Source organism: Tiliqua scincoides, chromosome 5 (assembly GCF_035046505.1).
Source record: "Tiliqua scincoides isolate rTilSci1 chromosome 5, rTilSci1.hap2, whole genome shotgun sequence".
In the NCBI taxonomy this organism is placed as follows: domain Eukaryota; kingdom Metazoa; phylum Chordata; class Lepidosauria; order Squamata; family Scincidae; genus Tiliqua; species Tiliqua scincoides.
The window spans coordinates 9,078,138-9,086,611 of NC_089825.1; the positions used below are offsets into that span (position 1 = coordinate 9,078,138).

At 46.6% G+C, this 8,474-nt stretch overlaps 1 pseudogene; it reads left to right on the forward strand.

Moving 5' to 3' along the window:
• The first annotated feature begins 1,634 nt into the window (after positions 1-1,634).
• On the forward strand, positions 1,635-1,754 carry LOC136654734 (5S ribosomal RNA; annotated as a pseudogene).
• The last annotated feature ends 6,720 nt before the right edge of the window (positions 1,755-8,474 follow it).

Below are 8,474 nucleotides of genomic sequence, written 5' to 3' on the forward strand. Positions count from 1 at the left end.
AGATTCTTTGGGAGGTTGTCACAATCCCTTCTGGTCTTCACTACTTGGAAAAGTTTAGGGTCATCTGCAAACTTGGCCCCCGCATTTATTATCCCCAACTCCATGTTGGGAATCCAAATGCCTATTGACCATTTAAAGAATTAATAAGATTCATAAGACAAGACTTCATAAGACAAGAATTCGTAAGACAAGACTTACCCTTGCAGAAGCCATGCTGATATTTCTTCAGCAAAGCTTCTTCTTCTATACATTTTAGGATTTCAGCATTATCACATTTGTACTCTGCCCTTCCCCTATGGCTGTATTGGTTGTATGTGAAGGGCCTGTAGTTTATTGTCATGTCTTAGCCAGTGGCATACCCAAAGGCCCCAGCACCTAGGGCAGTGACATCACAATGTCACATGATGTTGTGACATCACATCCAATTTTCCTAGAGGTGCTGGTTGCGACAGCTTCATGGTCTCATTGCTGCCCCATGTTTCCAGTCCTATAGAGGCTCCCACTTGAAGGGGTCACCCCTTGAAGGGAAGCATCACTGAGCGGAAGGAATGGGGGCAGCCAGATCATGAAGTTGCCAAAACACAAGGCAGGTTCATGATCTGGCTGCTCCCTCCAGCCATTCCTGCTTAAGTGGCACCTAGGGCAGTTGTCCACACCTGCCATAGCCTAGATACACTTCTGCTCTTAGCTTTTATTAGCATATCACTTGGATGTTTTTATGATTGCATGCTACTTTGGAAACTTTTAGTAGAAAAAAGACACTGTCGTTATTATAACAATTATATATGTACATTCTATTACTATCTCACCATGGACTTATGGGGTAGGTTAAACTCAGAATTGTCACTTGCCAAAGGTGAGCCCCCCCCCCCCCCGTAAACTAGGAACAAGCAGCTCCTGATACTTCAAGTTGCTTGAGATGTGGCAAGGGGAAGGTGTGGGGTCTGCTGTTCAATGAAAAAAGTAAAAAAAAGAAAAAAAAAACCTGCTAAGCACATACAGACCCTTGGGCATGTGAAAATAGCTCTTTGAATCCCAGCCATAGTTTTTCTTCCTCTACCGAGCTCTCAAGCAGGGTCATGCACTCTTAATCCCATTCATTAGCTCCAACCCAATCTTTATATAGGGAAGGATTGGAATTTATGAGCAGGAACCTGAAAATGTTAAACTTGGAACCATAGGGGACCACAGTATGCTGCAAACATTCCCTCGTTGAATCTATACAGTATAGCATGATGTTACTCAGGTCTGAAGTAGCAGAAGTCATCATCATCATCATTGTCATCCTGATTGGCCTCGTCCTGGAGCAGTCACAGCAGCAACCGCTTTTTCCACTGTGATGGTGAGAAGAAATGGATCTCTGCTTCCAAAGCATGTACGTGGCATTATTTAAAAGTCTTCTTCAACCCTTCTCAACTCTCTCCTGGCAGGATGTGCCAACTCCTCCAGCACAGGAATGTGATCACTGACCAGTGAGCCTATGAACTTGACCTGTGAGACGAGCATGTCATTTGGGGAGGGGGAAGAAAAAACACCATTTGGGAGGTGTTGCATTCATTTCATGACAAATGAAAAAATGAAATGAATAGGGCCTGAATGAATTTTTTATTGCTTACCGTTAACAACTGTTAACAGTTGACAGCAACTGTTACCCTGCATGTGCTTGATCTTGTTTGATCTCAGAAGCTAAGCAGGGTCAGGCCTGGTTAGTACTTGGATGGGAGACCACCTGGGAATACCGGGTGCTGTAGGCTTATACCATAGTCTTTCGAGACTGAAGGTTGCCAACCACTGTTAACAGTCCCATATGAGTCCCCAATGTCATATTCATTTCCTTCAGAAAGCATTCAGGCCTGCTCAGTAGTGGACTACTGTTTGCTTTCACCAGTTTTACCCACCTGCAAGGTCTTTCATCTCCTAGTGATATTCAACAGAGCAAGGTCTCAGTTGCGGACCTGGCCCCCATGACACCTCAGGGCACAGGACTGCAACATGCCACCCTCCCCAGGATACTTACCCAGTCATACAGAGTCTCAGGTGACATCTCTGAGAGCTCCGAAAGCCCTCTGACGTCTCTGGAGGGCCATTAAACAGTACTTCCAGTTTTCCAACAAAAATGGGCGTTCTGTTTATTAGCGCTCCGAAGGCCTCAGAAGGCTTTTGGAACGCCCAGGGACTCAACATGGGGCTTCACTTGTCTGCAGAATGACTCCAGAGGGTGGGCGGAGGCAGCAGTGGCCACCCCCAAGAGCCTACAGGCATGGTACCAGGGGCTTTTACCAGCCCTCCCCCCCCCCGTGCCTCTGCAAGGCCTCTCCATTGACAGGAAAGAGTCTGCATGCCTGATAATTTTGTGACACTTCAGCTACAATCCTCTACCCACTTTCCTGGGAGGAAGCCCCATCAAATACAATAAGACTTACTTCTGATTAGACATGTACTGTTAGTTGGAAAAACACAGCAGTTAACAGGCATCAGAACAGCAGCTGGCTCTCCCATTGAACTCAATGGGAAATGAAAATGAATGGGAACAACAAAAACCAAGAAAATAACAAGGCACAAATGAGGTTTCAAACCAATGGATAATTGAACAAATGTGATTTTAAGAACAGCAAGCATTTTTTCTCTCTTGCACACCACACTAATTATCCCTTCCAATATTACAAAGTGATTAAAGGTGTTTTGTGAGCGCAAACACCATAGAGCTGCAGATGTAATGCAGCCAAATCTACCTGGGAAAAAATTAATCTAATCACTTTTTCCTTAAGAGTTAAAGGCATATTCTTTATGCGTCAGGAAGACAATAGTGGAAAATGCATGATAGGACACATAAGATGTGGACAGCTGCCAGCATGCCGAACAGCTGTGCAGCACATAAAAATTGCTCCAGCTGTATTTAAACTAGAAATCTATAGTTTTTTTAAAAAAAATAATTTAATGTACTCAGGCTTTTTTACTTCACAAAAAAGATACATTGGCAAATATGGACTGTGTATTTCCTTGAACAATATGGTGTTTTTAGTGTTCATGTTGGCAAGTTTAGAATGTCAGGCAGGCAGTGTTGCTAGTCCTCATGACCTTGAGGGGTCAGCTTCACAATGGAATAACCAGCAGACTGTGCAGTTGCAGGCGCTGAGTGCGGAATAGCACAAAAACACACACTCACTTGTATTATATCCTTATTCCAAAGAGTTTGGCACAGTTTTAGACCTAACCAGGTCTCCTCAGGAGTAAGTCCTATTTTGTTCAATGGGGCTTACACTCAGGAAAGTGTGGTTAGGACTGCAGCCTTAGGGCACAATCCTGCCTTGCACTTAGGCCGGCCTAAGTAATTAGTCCCGTGTACTTAGTCCCTTGGGCCAACCTGGGAGGGTCACAAACGTGCTGTAAGGCATGTTTGCACCTCCTCGGGAGGAAGCCAGGCCGGTGCTCCCAGAAGCACCATCCTGCAGAGGCTGACGGAAGCCTCCACACCGGCTTCCTCCCAGCGCTTTGCGTGGCTCGCATGAGCCAATGCAAGGATAAAAGGTAGGCGGTGTGGAGGCGGGGAGGCGTTCCTGGGTGGGGGGAGGGCGGGCGATGGGCGGGCAGACAGAGGGAGGCGGGGCTGGGATCTGGCAGTTATGCTGGATCCCAACCCCCATTCCTGGGGAGAATGGAGCGGCCTCAAGCCACTCCGCTCTCCTCAGATTTGTGCCACCTCCACCTCCTGGCTTGCCTGTTCCAGCGCAGGATAGGATTGCGCCCTTAGACTCACAACTCTGTGAAGTAAACAAACCAAGACTGAGTTGCTTCACCCACCCAATAAACTTCATTACTAACCAGTTATTTGAGTTTGAGTTTTCCACTCTCAAACTCAATGCACTAATCCAGGCCTGGCCCATCCATGAGGTCAAGTGAGCTGGTTGCCTCAGGCAGCAGACTGGCAGGGGAACACACCTCTGTCTGTTCACTCACGTCCACGCCTCTTCCTCCCATTTCTTGGATTGAAAAAAGAAGAGGAGGACAGGACAAAAGAGGAAATGCAGAGAAGATGAAAGTTGTCTTAATGTTCTATATGTAATTCTGCTCCTTCCCCCACTTCCTTTTTCAATCCAAGGAACAGGAGGATTAAGTCACCAGGTAAGGGGCGGTAGCATTTGGCCTGCTACTTCAGGTTCCAGAGGCCTCTAAGCCATGGATCATCAGCATAAATGTATTAAAACAAAAAAGAAAAACAAAGTGAGATTTAAATACTGGTTATCCTTTATTTTCTTCAGTAACCAATCCTGACTGCCAGATCAGTTCTGGGAACGACCACCACGCCGTCTCTCGTTACCTGCTCTTCCACTTAATCAATGCAACATGCAACCTGATGTTTTTCTTGCTTTGCCTTTGTGGCCAACAGTCTGTCCAGGCAATATACAACTCGCTAATACTGCTGGTTGGGTTTACCCTAGACATTACATGCAAGAGGATGCAAACAGACTTAGCAAGGCAGCCACCATATCGTCTTAAACCATGAATGCCCAAGCAGTTGCATACCTACAGCAGGTGCAAAGTACCAATAGCCCAATCCTAACTTGCACTGGAGCAGGCAGGCCAGTGGGTCTACACTGTGTCCAGAGCACGTTTGGGGCCAAAAATGGTGCAGCCCGAGGCAAGGGGAAACCTTTTCCTTTACCCGGTGTTGCACTGCAACTGCCCCAATGAGTCTATTCAGATCTGCACCACCTGATGAGATGGCACAGATCCGAGCAGAAAGAAGCAGACAGGGCTCAGGAACAGGGTCAGGATCCAGCATAACTGTTGGATGCTGGTCCTGACTCACGCTCCCCGCCCGCCACCGGGAATGCCCACCGCTCACCCTCCCCATCCTGAAATGCCTCCCTCCTGCTTCCTCCCCATGCCCCCCAGACCCCCTGCATCAGCCAAGCTCAGCTGATGCAAATTTACCCTGCCAGGGCTGGATCTGGCGCATGGAGGCCGACACAACTCCTTGCGTCAGCCTCCCCAACTCTCAGGTTGGCACAAAAATGCTTTATGGCATGTTTTCAACACTCCCGGGCCGGTGCAAGGGACTTGGCTGGCCCAAGTTCACATCAGGATTGTGCCCTATGTTTTGCAGGGAGCCTCACCGCAGCATGCAGTGAGTTTTGCAGGGATCCTCACCACAGCATGCAGTGAGCAAGCGGACCGCCCCCCTTGAGCAAAACGTGTGAGCAAAACAGTGGTGTTTGCCTTAGAAGCCCAGCTGGAAGCGAGGGGAGCAGAACATGTGGATGTGGGTGAACATGTGGATGTGGGTGAACGCATTGATATTATATACCTGGGCTTTCAGAAGATGTTTCACAATTCCTCACCATAGGTTCCTGAGAAAACTCAACAGTTGGGATGTAAGAGGGTAGGTCTTTTGCGTGATCCAGCAGGACTCTTCTTATATTCTTATGTTTGCCCATTGACTGAACTGTCCTCCGAAGTTGAGTTGAAATGCGTTTGCAATGTGTGCCACTTACCTAGAATAGATGCTAGATGCCACTACATGTGATGTGTGCCAAGGTATGCCTTCCTTTCTGTCATTGGAGCTAATTAGGCAAGGGCTTGCTTTTGTGCTAAGTCTTGTGTAACAATGAACACCTTGTCAACGCTTAATAAATTTATAAAAAAAAACAACAGGGTGATATATTAATGGCCTACTGGTTCATTTCTTTTAACTCTTCTAGTTTCCTTCAAAAGAATGTGAACTGCACCTTACCCCGTTATTTTTAACAGATGATAACATAAAAGGTTAAGTGTACAACAATCCATAATTACAGAAAACCCAAGGCTTCTGTGCCTGCATAACAAGATTAATACCCTTTTGACAGAATTTAATAATATGGTTTTATAATATTTAATTTTGTTCATAAAATGTCTCTCAGTGGGGAAGCCCCCTTTCTTTTCTTTTTCTTTCCTTTTTAAAAAAAACTCACGTAAACGTTAATGCTCTAAAACAGTTTAATTCATATTTCTTGGCACAAGGAATGCATAATGCTGGCTTGCTGAAAACCAATTTTTGTAGGACTGTGGAGGGATCAGTCATCTTAATTTGGACATTTCAATCTATTCTTGATAGGTCTAGTCCTCTGAGCCTGGTCTTCCACACAAACCCAAAATAACGTTTTCCCCTTTAAGGACGCACCCAGGAGACAGTTTGCTAAGGTCTTGATTGTGTGTCTGCATACTAACCCAGTTTTGACTTGTTGCATTTGTACCCTGCCTTTCCTCCAAGAAAGATGCTAGCCTCAGAACAGCCCTGTGAGGTAGGTTAGACTGAGAGGCTGTGATATGCCCAAAGTCATCCAGTGAGAGTTTGCATGTTTCCCCTGTGTGGGTGTACATTTGTGTAAGGAACACAGCATGGATGTTGGAGTTGATGCAACTCCGTCTGCTGTCCAGAGGGGGCAGGATGCTGTCCAGAAGAGGTCAAGCTATGGCCCAATGACTCTACTCTTTTTTACCTGTTCTCTCTGTGATCCTTGTGGGGGGTCTGGCCCTAACCCTTTACCCTTCCCTTCTCCTCTGAGCATTTCCTCTCTTGTTCTCTGACCACTGACCAGTTAAGATGACACACAGCAGGGCTCTGATGCCCAGGCCATCTTGAGCACATGGCATGCAGGGCAAGGCAGCTCCAGGGCCTGGCTATCTCTAAGTAATAGCTGAACCTCTGATCCTAATCAGTTGCTGTAAATATACACTCAATGGAACTGTAAGTAAACAACTTCTATTTGCAACTTTAACAAGCCATTGCCTCTTTGTCTTTTTTCATGATTAGCAGTCATCCGGGTGAGGGAGGTTCCCTGGGGTAATACCCAAAGGGGGGGGGGGTCTGCTGCTTAAGCTACTCTGCTTCCCCGCAAAAAGGAAACTACTTTTAATTTCCTCCAACAATGGATACCACAATATATGAAGATTACACACTGGACTGTTTTATTGCATGTGCATTGATTGGGAAATTACTGTTCAATGAATTCCCAGCAAATTAGCATATAAGTGCCAAAATGGGGCAGGGGGAGAGAGAGAGGTGACACCATTAGCCCAGTGGTTCCATACTGTGTGTTGTGGCACCCAAGAGTGGCAAGGCAAACTCACAGGGATGTCCCCAGCCGGATGTCCCCAGCAGCTTCTTCTTCCTGGCAGCAGATCTCCCAATGTGCTGCCAAGTTCTCTTATCGCATCATAAATGTCACAGTCCTATGCAATTAAGCAGCATCACCAAGACCAGGGTCAGAAAAGATGGCTCCCTTGATGGGCCCAGCCATGTTGGAGCAGGTAAAGTGCCTGTGGGGAAATGGACAGTTCATTTCAGGGGACATTGGGGTAGCAGGGGATTGTTCAGGGCAGGAAGGGTGGGTATCAGTGACAGCAGCACAAACCAGGTCCTATTCCATCTTCCTAGCCCAACAACAACAACAACAACAACAAGAGTATTTACATGCCCACTGCCTCCCCTCAGTCACAACACAATTGGAGACCCACTGATTGCCAGGTAGCCTACAGAGAGGTACTGTGAGTAAAATATATTTTTACTTTATGATCCCAGGCCATCTGGTCACCCACCCACTCAGCCCCCTCCATAGCATGCAGTGTGCATGCTCCATCAGCACAACTGCATAGTGTAAAATGGTTGTGCAATTCGTTGTGTAACTAACTGCTGAATTGGATGTGATGTGAAAATTCCATGATTGGAATTCTCTGTCTCTTCCAAAATAAGTGGGTGGGGGGTAGCACAGGGGAAAGGGCAAAACGTGAGGCAGAGGGGAAAGTATGGGTTATGTAAAATATATACAGTTACTCCTCTTTTCCTGTCAATGTGGTTGATACTGTAGAACAGGGGTGCCCAAACCGGCTCTGGGGCCACTTGCAGCCCTCGAGGCCTCTCAATGCGGCCCTCAGGGAGCCCGCAGTCTCCAATGAGCCTCTGGCCCTCCAGAGATTTGTTGGAGCCCGCCCTGGCCCGACGCAACAGCTCTCGGCATAAGGGCAACTGTTTGACCTCTCGCATGAGCTGTGGGTCGAGGTCTCCCTCCACTGCTTGCTGTTTCACATCTGTAATGCAGCAGTGGCAGCAAATGAAAGGCCAGCCTTGCTTTGTGCAAGGCCTTTTATAGGCCTTGAGCTATTGCAAGACCTTCATTCATTCATATAAGTTCATCTTAAATATATTCATTTCTTAAAATTTATTCAAATTTTAAATGTAAATTAATTCTTTTTTCCCCCAGCCCCTGACACAGTGTCAGAGAAACGATGTGGCCCTCCTGCCAAAAACTTAGGACACCCCTGCTGTAGAGTGATAATCAGGATGTAACAAGCTGTAGATTGCTCAGTTGTACCTTGAAAGGCTTTATTTGGAAGTCTTCTAAGAGTGCCTTACATGGCACTGCTGTGTCATCACATCAAAGGGCTTGAATCTGTTCCAAGTACAAAGAAGACAACTGGTGTTACTGCACAGGTGT